A 14,418-nucleotide genomic window follows, 5' to 3' on the forward strand; every position below is an offset into this window, starting at 1 on the left:
CTGCAATGCACCCTTTTTTAGAACTATCACAAACAAACTCGTGATATTTTGTGAGAGTAAAGTACTCCCGTTTTCCTTTTTTTGCTCCCTGGCTTTCAACAGAAGCTACACATTTTTTTATAATGCAATGGCCACCAAGAAGTAAAGTCTTTCACGTCCTGGGTTTCTATGCACTTGACTTTGAATTTTTTCCCTTGAGAAGATGATATAATCAAATCTTCAATTTCTTTCACAGTATAGTACCTATCATGTTTTCGAAGGGATCGTTTAACTAGACCAAAAGATCGATCGCAAGGAAGGAACGAATGACCCCTAACTGGAAGCCTATAGACAATTTTTGTGAACCTTCCCGTATCAGTAAGAGCCATGATCAGTCTAATGACTGCATGGTTCTTATTTTGACCCGTACAGTTATCACTGTATAGGTACAATTCATCAACTTCGGGAATTGAAGAGATGTAGTCCAACAAAAAAGAACAAACTTCATTACTTCCTTTTTGAGCAATGCCCTCATGGTACAAGTAAAAATTGAGTTATATCAGTTTTCCCATCATGTATGGCAAATGGATAAACTGAAAGTTGTCGCATGTAAAATATTTCCTGGACTGGAATACACGGTAAACTTATATTTTGCATATAATCAAAGCACAGAAGAGTTGCATTGGATCTATTCTGGCAATATTCCTTAGTGTCCCTTAATGATTTATAAAATTTATTGCTTCGTCTTTTATGAATAAGAAACTGAGCAGATGCAACTTTTTTAGCAGTGTCATTGAGCTTAGGACTCCAAACAGGATGAAGTTAAATGAGGAGAAAACTAACCTTCTGGTATGTTCCCTCAAGAGGACTGCAGTGGAGTCTGATCCTGTGAAGCTGCTGGGTTTTTGGGTTGACAACAAGTTGAGGTGGAGTCAACATGTGGCTGAGGTCTGCAAAAGACTTTCCAGGGTTTATTCCTTATAAGAAAACTGAGACACATTGTCTCCAGGGATTACCTGGTCTCAGCTTATCACTCCCTTTTTCATAGTCACATCTTGTATGAATCCTCCCTGGGGACACGCGCCTTATTGCCATGATGTGCTGCTCCTGCAGAAGAAAGCAATCAGGGCATTACTTTTGCGGACTACAGGGAGCATTGCAGGCCACTCTTCAAGGAACTGAAGATACTCACCATCCACAGCCAATACATCCTGTCCTCCTTGATGTATGTCAGAGACAACCTGCAGCAGCTGTCAACAAGAAATCAGATACACAGCTACAATACACGCCATGCAACTGACCTGGATGTTCCCCGATGTCGGTTGGCTGCTACTCAGAGAGGCTTCCCATCAGCTGCCTTGGGCTTCTACAATGGACTCCCAACTGAAGTAAAAAGTGCATCACGTGCAGGATTCAGCGCTCTCGTCAGGCAAAAGTTGTTTGATAGAGCAATTTACTCGTTGGCAGAATTAGCTAATGAGCCTTTATTTTAATGACACAGTCTGTCTGGTAAACCCGGTCAAGGATGACGACAACAAGTATCAAGTATCAAGTAAGTATCTTATTCTTGTCATGAGCTCTTCACATTCACAGCATGTATCGATTTGGGGTTTTCCAAATCGATAATTGAAATGCTCTTTGAAAATTTTGTAATAAAAACTGTATTTAACATCACTATCATTATGTTTTTTTAAGAACAGAGAATACATTTTTTTCACATCTAATTTTGCATCGAGATAATTAACCTCCTTTGATGAATAATGGCTTTGTTTTACAGGAAATGATTTTATGTGGTCTTTAATTTGTTCTACATAATCTATTGGAAACGTTTTACGGTTCTGCTGCTGACCTCTCAAGTCTTTGGGAGTCTTACCTTTCAATAGAATATCTTTTAGTCTTCTTACACGCTTCTCTCCCAAGGAATATAAACTGAGATATGCTTTACGACACACAGGAATTCTTCTTTCTTGAAACAGTACATGAAATTTGAATGAACTAGCATGCTGAACAGAGTGACTTGGAATTGGAAGTTCTTTTTTGTCAATTTCTTCGAGATTGTCATCAACGTCGTCCGCATTGAGTGTAGTAACCCTTGATCTTCTCTGTTTCACAGGAACTGCTTCAATCAATGATTGGAGAAATAGGTCTTGTTCGTCTTTTGTCTTCATTTGTCGAGATCTCTCAAGGATTAAAATTCTCTCATCGTTTGAAAATTTGTCAAAACATTTCATCCGGCACCTACAAACAATAATTCTGTATAAGAATAATTGATTTTTTAAGGAAAACTTAAGAGGTTGTTTTTTGAAATCAGCAGCAGAACTTCAAAGCTTGATATACTGTTATGATAATAATAACAGTATTATTGGGAGTAGAATTTATGCATTCAACAATTTTTGAAAGTTAAACTAACTAGGCCGAGCTAAGTTTTATCAAAAATTATTTGTGACCAAGTAGGTACCGTACAACTAATTGAAAAAATATATATATATATTGTAACTTACAAGCATGGTGATCCAACATTTCGTTGATTAACAATTTTTCCAGAATAGTTGCAATATTTCTCTCCATCCAATCTTGCTTTCTTGATCACATTCACTTTATATTTGGAAGGATTACGTTTCCCTTTTCTTCTTTTTGCACTTTTCTCACTCACATCACTTTCTGAACTTGACATTATTATTCAAATTATAAATTGAAATAATTATTAACAACAATATTATACTTTATTAGACAGTAATAATGATTGTAAATAATGTAAACAGCAGCTGAACATAACCTAGACTCTAGTCAAGGTTACTAGTCGCAACACTTCTACGCAAGCGCAACATACCAGCTGTTGCTTTCTGAGCAGCGGTTTGGTTTTGTAGAGCCTCCTGTCAGTGACAAAGACCTTAAAGATGCTCTTTAAGGTCTTTGGTCAGTGACATGAGACCTTTCATAAATATACGCATTCTGAACGGCTGTGTTACTAAGCATACAGACATGGGACAAGAGCCCTTTCATAAGTAAACGATGCAGCTTTGCATTGAGAATTGATTTTTGTCATTTTTTAAAAATGGCTGAAAATGTGACATGAGGCCTTTCATAAATAAGCGATTCAATTGTCAATTCTTAATTATCAAAAAATAAACTAGTAGTTCTGTGAACAGTAGACCTCACGCAGAATTCTCATCCACAAGTACCTGATTGAAACTATAGACCTAATGGAAATACAGCAATAGACTGGCTTCTCCACACATCTGTGTAATCACTTGTCAGCTGATTATGATGAAAAATTTTTCTATAGTCTGATTTTACTCTATATTGGCGTAGGAAGGAGGTTCCTTTTTCCTTTTATATTATCCTTGAAATGCAAAATTTCCAAAAACCTTGTATATACGTCGACGCGCAATTAAAAAAGGAACATACCTGTCAAATTTCATGGAAATCTATTACCGCGTTTCGCCGTAAATGCGCAACATATAAACATTTAAAAATTTATACATTTAAACATTAAGAGAAATGCCAAACCGTCGACTTGAATCTTAGACCTTCGAAAAAAAACTTGGACAAAATTTTAATATAATAATAATAATAAATCTTTATTCTATGACAAGTACATTACAGAATAACAATAATCAAATATTGAATTCAACAAAAATGCTTAGTGTACAGTCAATGAATACAATACTGTTTGCTAAAGAGTGAACTTTGTCTGCAAACAGGAGCATATCTCACAATTGAAAATAAAATAGGGAATTCGCTTAGCGTACACACATGAGATATTATAAACTGAAAATAATGGGAATAAAATAATAATGATAATGAATATGAATGATACCAAATAGTAAATATAATAAATAATTAAAACCACACACACACACACACACACACTCATACAACATGGAGCTGATTTTGTTAAATCATAGCTTACACCTTCCAATGGTGTATCAAAAAAAAAAAAAAAAAAAAAAAAAGAAGAACGAGTGAATAAAGTTCAGATTAAAATTCCAAAAAGATCCTCAATCTCTCCCGGTGAACGATTCATCAACCACAATCTTAATCTAGATTTAAAAGAAGCAATACTAGCTACATTTTTTACTTCAGTGGGAAGAGAGTTGAAAAATTTCGGGCCCAAAAAACGAAGCTCTTCTGAAACAAAGTACAATGAGAACGAGGCAATGTTATGAACCCCCTCTCAGCATTCCTAGTGTAATAGGGTAGGCCTACATCAGGTCCATGGTTACCACTTTTCTTATAAAATAGTGCCAGAACCTTGAAGACAAACAGATATCTCAACGGCAGGATGGATCTTGCTTTAAAAAGTGGGAATGAGTGGACCCGCCCACCCTCACCGCAAATAACACGGATAATTGCCTTCTGCAGCCTAATCAAAGGCAAGAAATGAGATATATAAGTGGATGCCCAGCACGAAATACCATACCCAAGTCTGGACTGCACAAATGCATAGTACATATTAGAGACAACATTACCGGGAAACAGATGCCTTATGTGATAGAATTTCCGCAGCATCAGAAAGAGAACCTGCTTCAGCTTCTTGATATGGAGCCTCCAAGTTAGAGTATCATCTAAAATTAACCCTAGGTACTTGATAGAATTGGTCCGGCAGACAACATCACAATTACAATTCCGCTGCCCCATCAAGCAATCCATATCATGATACCTGAGCGGGGTAGGGAGGTCAACCGAGGTAGACAAGGAAAAGCACATATACTTAGTTTTGTTCGAATTCAGAGCCAACCTGTTCATTCCAACCACAAGCTAAGATCATTTAGATCTCTCTGCATCATATTGCACAAAATATGAGAATCCTTAGCAACATAAACCAGGGCTGTGTCATCAGCAAATGATGTAACACATCCCTTGAATTTATGGTTGAACAAGTCATTAATATAAACCAGAAATAGAACCGGGCCCAGTACAGATCCTTGGGAAACACCACAATTCAACAAAGTCAAAGTATTACTTTTCACTCCTTGCACTGTAACACATTGCTTTCTTCCACTCAGGTAAGAATGGAACCACTGGAGAATGTTTCCTCTAATTCCAGCCCTACGCAGTTTCTCCAGCAATATAGAGTGACAGACTGTGTCAAAGGCTTTTCTAATATCCAAGAAAAGGCCTGAGACCCTGCAGCCTTCTTGACTATTCAAACCTGTATAAATACCCTTCAAAAAACAGTTCAATGCCATTTCGGTGCTTAAACCTTCCTGAAATCCAAACTGACATTCATGAATAAGTTTTGTCTTATCGAAAAATCTAATAAGGCGTTTCTTTACCAGTTTTTCAAAAATCTTTGAAAAAACTGAGAGAAGAGAGACTGGTCTAAAGTTACCTACATCATATTCATCACCACTTTTGTATATAGGTACAACCTTTGCAAATTTCAAATCAGAGGGAAACCTACCACTCATGATGCTACAATTAAATATATCGACTAGAACTGGAATAATAGGCACACATATTTCCTTGATGAGACATGTCGAAAATTTATCTATTCCAGGGGACTTATGATCAGCTAAGGAATTGATCAAAGAACAGACTTCATAGTAGTGAATGGGCTCAAAGAAGAAGGATTTACTAGGTGTGTTATTTCTGAAAATATCATAATATAAAGCTGTAGCATCTTCACTGGGATTACAGATAGCATCAATTACATCTTTAGGTACATTTACAAAATATTCATTGAAAATATTAGCAATGGAGGGCAAGTCCCTAAACTCAATGCCATCCCTTTTAATAAAAGTTATGGATTTTTTCCTCGCTGAAGACATACCTGTTACATCATTTATAACTTTCCATTGCCTTTTAGCTGGCATCTGATTTATATTTTGATAATAGTCTTGCTTAGCTATTTCAATCCACTTTTTAATTTTACTACTGTAAACCTTTAAATGATTTTTAATTTGTATATTATGTGGGTTCCTACGAAATTTATTGTATAATTTGTCTCTATCATGTATTGCAACACATAGTCCATAAGTCATCCAAGGTTTGAGCTTTTTGAACTTCTGATTTTTATACTTGTAATTTATAACTGTCTTAGCTTTATCAACTGAGACATTTAGTACGTTAATAAATGATTTAAACTTGAAGTCCACATCGTTACTTGCAAAAACACTGCTCCAGTCATAATCGAATAATAAAGCTCTAAGATATTCATAATTAATTATTTCCTTGGTTCCCGTCCTAACATAATTCTTGCTGGCAACTCTTGAAACAGATAATGACACAGCCCTGTGGTCGCTGACATGAGTCTCAAAGACACCACTTTTTACATTATGGGTACCAGATGACTTCAAAAAGACATGATCTATACAAGTTGCACTCTCGTTTGTAACTCTAGTTTCGAAATTTACCATAGATTCAAAGCCATAACTATACATTACCTCTAAATATTCATCTGTTTTAATACTAATATTATCCAACAAATTGATATTTATATCTCCAATCAAAACTGTGTCCCCTGCTGGGAGAGAATTTAGAGCATTGTTGAGATTATCCAAAAATGAATCAAAGTCATAGCCATGCCATCTATACAAACAGAGTATTGATAAGGAATATTTACCAAGTGTAGCCCTAATTAAAACTGTGTCTGACCCCATGATATCGCAATCCAACCTCTTCACATTAACATTTTTTGTATTAACAAAAACCAAGATTCCAGATGCCCTAGAATAGTTGCTACAGGCTATATAGGTGCTATAGCCATCTAAAGAATACATAGACGCTTCCTCAGGTGACTGCAACCAGACTTCAGACAATACAATTATATCCGGCATATACTTCCAACAACTCAAGTAGGACATAAAAACGTCATAATTACAATGTAAACTTCGAATATTCTGGTGAAAAATTATAAAATCATTTACATCTGTTAATAAACTATTATTCACTTCATTTATGTTGCTATAAAATCTAAAATCATTACCCATTTTCAATGCAAATAATAATCTCGTATCCTAAAACACCATTGTAATTCAGAAACCATACAAAAAAAACAACTCCATGGACCATTCATACTCACACACGCACACTCAATCATCCAAAAAATAAAGAAATACATCTTGCCCGTAAGGGACGATCTAATTGAAAGAAAAATAAAAAAGAAAAAGACATACCCAGAACTACCAAGTAGCTCAAGCTTTTCAAACCACTACAATATTTACACTCCTTACAATACAGTTTATCGGCGGCAGAGCGACCAACCGGCTGCTCACACTTGCCACAAGCACTCATCCTTATTAGAATATTAATCAAAGTTCAAATATACGATGCCAATGTAATTGTAATTCCACAAATTAATATTTTAGTGTAAAAAAAAAACTTGTCGTAACAATCACAGTTATGTTAGAAACTCAAGCCTTTGGTAGTCCGTTGGGTAAAAGCTACGCTATAATCATGCCAGCGATAAGAGAGACAAACAACACAACCGCCTCGCTCAACTGTCTAATCAATACTCGACATATATTTTAGTTCAGCAGAAAAGAGCGCTGAGAATTATCATGAACATAAAAAGGAGGGACTCGGTGAAACAAATTTTTTTTCAGCTAGGCATATTGACAGTCTATGGGCAATATGTTTTTGATGTAATAATGTACTTTAAAAAATTCACTGATTTAGAAAATGGAAGTAGTATTTCACATAGATATAATACTAGATCCGGAAGAATAGTACAGAGACATAATTTAGAATTTTTCAAAATGAAGACAGCTTTCATGGGAGAGAAATATTTTAACATGCTGCCCCGAAATTTAAAATCCATAGAGGAGTTGACAATCTTTAGAGCCAAGCTGAAGAAATATCTGATAGGATTGTCCTTATATTCATTTGAAGAATTTTTACATATTTGATTGTGATGAATTTGTTATTGACTGTTTTGTGTGTTCTGTTATTTTATTATGTATGACGTTATTCAATGTATCTGTACATTTGTTGAATAAAATATGATTGATTGATTGATTGACCTCACTTCGCTCGGTCAATAAAAATAACGAGCGAAGCTCGGTGCACCAATATTTTATTGTAAGAAAACATTGGAATTTTCACTTTCCACATTGAATTTTTCAATTAATTAGGGGTAGGATTATTAATGAGAGTTTTGTCTCTTTCAACAGGATTGATGAACAACTAAACAAACAATGATGGAGAAACACGTGGAATATTCTGGAGATGAAACCGTACTATTCAACGCATTGGAGAGCAGCTCTACTACCAAAGTGGAGACGTGGTTCACTGGATATGGTATGAGATATCTTGTATTTATATTAGATATTGTCTAGTCTAGTCAAGATACAATACTCTAACACTTCCCTATTCTAACACAGATATCAAGTTAGGGCCGGGATGTTTATGGACGTTACTCTTATGAAACAGTTCATCCTGACCCTTTCGGCAGTGCCATGTTCTATCCGGTTGGTTCTGAGTCCAATGGGTGCTTTCAAGTTAGAGTCAACTGACCTGCAGATCGCATTTCCGCGTGCCAACAACTGGACGAACATGTGCCACTGTTTGATTGTGGTTTATGGATGGCTGTGGAGTGAGACAATCACCATGAATAGGGTTTGAGTTGTCAGGGTCCCCTTAGGATATTTGCAGTTGTCAGTCGAGTATTTCATTTCTGATCAGTGCCCTTTGTGGTGGTCCCACAGCTTTTGTCATGATGGTTGCGGGCTCAGTACAGCACTAATTTGATGAGCAGGTGGTACTGTTACACTGTGGCCTGGTCTGATCTGTTCTATGAGACTGGCTGTGCAAATATTGGATTGTAGTGCCTTCAGCAAACTTAGGGATGGGGGTGAAGAATTAGAATTAGGAAAAATACGTTCATATCTGGGGCTGGAGTAATATCAAGTATAGCCTCTAGCCTTTGCTAGTTGGCGGTGTAAAGCCTCTAGCCTTTGCTAGTTGGCGGGGGATGAGAAGGCATCGCCTTCAGCCTAATTTAAAGTCTTAAATTGCATGCATTTTAGTTTTAGTAATAAGAAAATACAAAAAAAAGTTTAGAATTAAGATGAGGTCTTTGAAATGCAGCCTCTAGCCTTTGCTAGTTGGCGGGGTGAAGCCTCCAAACTTTGCTGGTTGCTAAGGGAAGGGGTTACAAGCGATATGGCGGTCATAGCTTTAGGATGGATTTGGGAACTGGATTCATTTTAATCATGGTTTTTCTATTCAAATTTACAGTTACCTCCAGCCTTTGCTGGTTGGTACGGGAACAGGGGAATCAAAGCTATCCTTTGATAGTTTTGGGGCTAAATTTATCAATAATATTAGTTGATAAGTTGATAGTTTTACGTTGCCAAATGTTCATTCAAATTGCCTCCAGCCTTTGCTGGGTGGCAGGGGAACGAGGGGATCAAAGCTATCCTTTGATAGTTTTGGGGCAAAATTTATTACTAATCTTAGTTTGTTCATTCAAATTGCCTTCAGCCTTTGCTGGTTGGCAGGGGAACAAGGGGATCAAAGCTATCCTTTGATAGTTTTGGGGCTAAATTTATCACTAATCTTAGCTATTAAGTTGATAGTTTTAAGTTGTCATATGTTCATTCAAATTGCCTCCAGCCTTTGCTGGTTGGCAGGGGGACGGGGGATCAAAGCTATCATTTGATAGTTTTGGGGCTCAATTTATCTCTAATCTTAGTTCATAAGATGATAGTTTTAAGATGCCATATGTTCATTGATATTGCCTTCAGCCTTTGCTGGTTGGCAGGGGAACGGGGGGATCAAAGCTATCCTTTGATAGTTTTGGGGATAAATTTATCTCTAATCTTAGTTCATAAGATGATAGTTTTAAGATGCCATATGTTCATTGATATTGCCTTCAGCCTTTGCTGGTTGGCAGGGGAACGGGGGGATCAAAGCTATCCTTTGATAGTTTTGGGGACAAATTTATCTCTAATCTTAGTTCATAAGATGATAGTTTTAAGATGCCATATGTTCATTGATATTGCCTTCAGCCTTTGCTGGTTGACAGGGGAACAGGGGGATCAAAGCTATCCTTTGATAGTTTTGGGGAAAAATTTATCTCTAATCTTAGTTCATAAGATGATAGTTTTAAGATGCCATATGTTCATTGATATTGCCTTCAGCCTTTGCTGGTTGGCAGGGGAACGGGGGTTCAAAGCTATCCTTTGATAGTTTTGGGGATAAATTTATCTTTAATCTTAGTTCATAAGATGATAGTTTTAAGATGCCATATGTTCATTGATATTGCCTTCAGCCTTTGCTGGTTGGCAGGGGAACGGGGGGATCAAAGCTATCCTTTGATAGTTTTGGGGCAAAATTAATTACTAATCTTAGTTTATAAGTTGATAGTTATAAGTTGACATAAGATATGTTCATTCAAATTGCCTTCAGCCTTTGTTGGATGAAAGGGGAACGGGGGGATCAAAGCTATCCTTTGATAGTTTTGGGGCAAAATTTATTACTAATCTTAGTTTATAAGTTGATAGTTATAAGTTGACATAAGATATGTTCATTCAAATTGCCTTCAGCCTTTGTTGGATGAAAGGGGAACGGGGGGATCAAGCCTATCCTTTGATAGTTTTGGGGCAAAATTTATTACTAATCTTAGTTTATAAGTTGATAGTTATAAGTTGACATAAGATATGTTCATTCAAATTGCCTTCAGCCTTTGTTGTATGAAAGGGGAACGGGGGGATCAAAGCTATCCTTTGATGGTTTTGGGGCTGAATTTATCACTAATCTTAGTTGATAAGATGATAGTTTCAAGTTGAAATATGTTCATTCAAATTGCCTCCAGCCTTTGCTGGTTGCAGGGGAACGGGGGGATCAAAGCTATCCTTTGATTGTTTTGGGGCTAAATTAATCACTAATCTTAGTTAATGAGTTGATAGTTTTAAGTTGTCATATGTTCATTCAAATTGCCTCCAGCCTTTGCTGGTTGGCAGGGGGACGGGGGATCAAAGCTATCATTTGATAGTTTTGGGGCTAAATTTATCACTAATCTTAGTTATTAAGTTGAAAGTTTCAAGTTGCCATATGTTCATTCAAATTGCCTCCAGCCTTTGCTGGTTGGCAGGGGGACGGGGGATCAAAGCTATCCTTTGATAGTTTTGGGGCTAAATTTATCACTAATATCAGTTGATAAGTTGATAGTTTTAAGTTGCCATGTTTATTCAAATTGCCTTCAGCCTTTGCTGGATGAAAGGGGAACGGGGGGATCAAAGCTATCCTTTGATAGTTTTGGGGCAAAATTTATTACTAATCTTAGTTTATAAGTTGATAGTTATAAGTTGACATAAGATATGTTCATTCAAATTGCCTTCAGCCTTTGTTGGATGAAAGGGGAACGGGGGGATCAAAGCTATCCTTTGATAGTTTTGGGGCAAAATTTATTACTAATCTTAGTTATAAGTTGATAGTTATAAGTTGACATAAGATATGTTCATTCAAATGCCTTCAGCCTTTGTTGTATGAAGGGGAACGGGGGGATCAAAGCTATCCTTTGATGGTTTTGGGGCTGAATTTATCACTAATCTTAGTTGATAAGATGATAGTTTCAAGTTGAAATATGTTCATTCAAATTGCCTCCAGCCTTTGCTGGTTGGCAAGGGAACGGGGGGATCAAAGCTATCCTTTGATAGTTTTGGGGCTAAATTTATCACTAATCTTAGTTAATGAGTTGATAGTTTTAAGTTGTCATATGTTCATTCAAATTGCCTCCAGCCTTTGCTGGTGGCAGGGGAACGGGGGATCAAAGCTATCCTTGATAGTTTTGGGGCTAAATTTATCACTAATCTTAGTTATTAAGTTGAAAGTTTCAAGTTGCCATATGTTCATTCAAATTGCCTCCAGCCTTTGCTGGTTGGCAGGGGGACGGGGGATCAAAGCTATCCTTTGATAGTTTTGGGGCTAAATTTATCACTAATATCAGTTGATAAGTTGATAGTTTTAAGTTGCCATGTTTATTCAAATTGCCTTCAGCCTTTGTTGGATGAAAGGGGAACGGGGGGATCAAAGCTATCCTTTGATAGTTTTGGGGCAAAATTTATTACTAATCTTAGTTTATAAGTTGATAGTTATAAGTTGACATAAGATATGTTCATTCAAATTGCCTTCAGCCTTTGTTGTATGAAAGGGGAACGGGGGGATCAAAGCTATCCTTTGATGGTTTTGGGGCTGAATTTATCACTAATCTTAGTTGATAAGATGATAGTTTCAAGTTGAAATATGTTCATTCAAATTGCCTCCAGCCTTTGCTGGTTGGCAGGGGAACGGGGGGATCAAAGCTATCCTTTGATAGTTTTGGGGCTAAATTTATCACTAATCTTAGTTAATGAGTTGATAGTTTTAAGTTGTCATATGTTCATTCAAATTGCCTCCAGCCTTTGCTGGTTGGCAGGGGGACGGGGGATCAAAGCTATCATTTGATAGTTTTGGGGCTAAATTTATCACTAATCTTAGTTATTAAGTTGAAAGTTTTAAGTTGCCATATGTTCATTCAAATTGCCTCCAGCCTTTGCTGGTTGGCAGGGGGACGGGGGATCAAAGCTATCCTTTGATAGTTTTGGGGCTAAATTTATCACTAATATCAGTTAATAAGTTGATAGTTTTAAGTTGCCATGTTTATTCAAATCGCCTCCAGCCTTTGCTGGTTGGCAGGGGAATGGGGGGATCAAAGCTATTCTTTGATAGTTTTGGGGCTAAATTTATCACTCATCTTAGTTGATAAGATGATAGTTTTAAGTTGAAATATGTTCATTCAAATTGCCTCCAGCCTTTGCTGGTTGGCAGGGGGACGGGGGATCAAAGCTATCCTTTGATAGTTTTGGGGACAAATTTATCACTAATCTTAGTTATTAAGTTGATAGTTTTAAGTTGCCATATGTTCATTCTAATTGCCTCCAGCCTTTGCTGGTTGGCAGGGGAACAAGGGGATCAAAGCTATCCTTTGATAGTTTTGGGGACAAATTTATCACTAATCTTAGCTATTAAGTTGATAGTTTTAAGTTGCCATATGTTCATTCAAATTGCCTCCAGCCTTAACTGGTTGGCAGGGGAACGGGGGGATCAAAGCTATCCTTTGATAGTTTTGGGGACAAATTTATCACTAATCTTAGTTAATAAGATGATAGATTTAAGTTGAAATATGTTCATTCAAATTACCTCCAGCCTTTGCTGGTTGGCAGGGGAACGGGGGGATCAAAGCTATCCTTTGATAGTTTTGGGGATAAATTTATCTCTAATCTTAGTTCATAAGATGATAGTTTTAAGATGCATATGTTCATTGATATGCCTTCAGCCTTTGCTGGTTGGCAGGGGAACGGGGGGATCAATGCTATCCTTTGATAGTTTTGGGGATAAATTATCTCTAATCTTAGTTCATAAGATGATAGTTTTAAGATGCATATGTTCATTGATATTGCTTCAGCCTTTGCTGGTTGGCAGGGGAATGGGGGATCAAAGCTATTCTTTGATAGTTTTGGGGCTAAATTTATCACTAATCTTAGTTGATAAGATGATAGTTTTAAGTTGAAATATGTTCATTCAAATTGCCTCCAGCCTTTGCTGGTTGGCAGGGGGACGGGGGATCAAAGCTATCCTTTGATAGTTTTGGGGACAAATTTATCACTAATCTTAGTTATTAAGTTGATAGTTTTAAGTTGCCATATGTTCATTCTAATTGCCTCCAGCCTTTGCTGGTTGGCAGGGGAACAAGGGGATCAAAGCTATCCTTTGATAGTTTTGGGGACAAATTTATCACTAATCTTAGCTATTAAGTTGATAGTTTTAAGTTGCCATATGTTCATTCAAATTGCCTCCAGCCTTAACTGGTTGGCAGGGGAACGGGGGGATCAAAGCTATCCTTTGATAGTTTTGGGGACAAATTTATCACTAATCTTAGTTAATAAGATGATAGATTTAAGTTGAAATATGTTCATTCAAATTACCTCCAGCCTTTGCTGGTTGGCAGGGGAACGGGGGGATCAAAGCTATCCTTTGATAGTTTTGGGGATAAATTTATCTCTAATCTTAGTTCATAAGATGATAGTTTTAAGATGCCATATGTTCATTGATATTGCCTTCAGCCTTTGCTGGTTGGCAGGGGAACGGGGGGATCAATGCTATCCTTTGATAGTTTTGGGGATAAATTTATCTCTAATCTTAGTTCATAAGATGATAGTTTTTAGATGCCATATGTTCATTGATATTGCTTTCAGCCTTTGCTGGTTGGCAGGGGAACGGGGGATCAAAGCTATCCTTTGATAGTTTTGGGGACAAATTTATCACTAATCTTAGTTATTAAGTTGATAGTTTTAAGTTGCCATATGTTCATTCAAATTGCCTCCAGCCTTTGCTGGTTGGCAGGGGAACAAGGGGATCAAAGCTATCCTTTGATAGTTTTGGGGACAAATTATCACTAATCTTAGTTATAAGTTGATAGTTTTAAGTTGCCATATGTTCATTCAAATTGCC

The 14,418-nt window shown here is 36.9% G+C and overlaps 1 protein-coding gene and 1 long non-coding RNA gene across 3 annotated transcripts in view; one reads left to right on the forward strand and one right to left on the reverse strand.

Annotated features, from left to right (window-relative positions):
• Positions 1–14,418, reverse strand: part of LOC120353296 — a 73,262-nt gene that overhangs the window by 44,508 nt on the left and 14,336 nt on the right. The window lies entirely within an intron of this gene.
• LOC120353297 overlaps positions 1–14,418 on the forward strand; it is a 49,280-nt gene that overhangs the window by 1,195 nt on the left and 33,667 nt on the right. For both annotated transcript variants that reach the window (XR_005572280.1, XR_005572281.1), the window contains exon 2: positions 8,097–8,223. This is a non-coding gene — a long non-coding RNA (uncharacterized LOC120353297). The remainder of the gene's footprint in view (positions 1–8,096; positions 8,224–14,418) is intronic.

This window comes from Nilaparvata lugens, chromosome 10 (genome assembly GCF_014356525.2).
Source record: "Nilaparvata lugens isolate BPH chromosome 10, ASM1435652v1, whole genome shotgun sequence".
Classification (NCBI taxonomy): domain Eukaryota; kingdom Metazoa; phylum Arthropoda; class Insecta; order Hemiptera; family Delphacidae; genus Nilaparvata; species Nilaparvata lugens.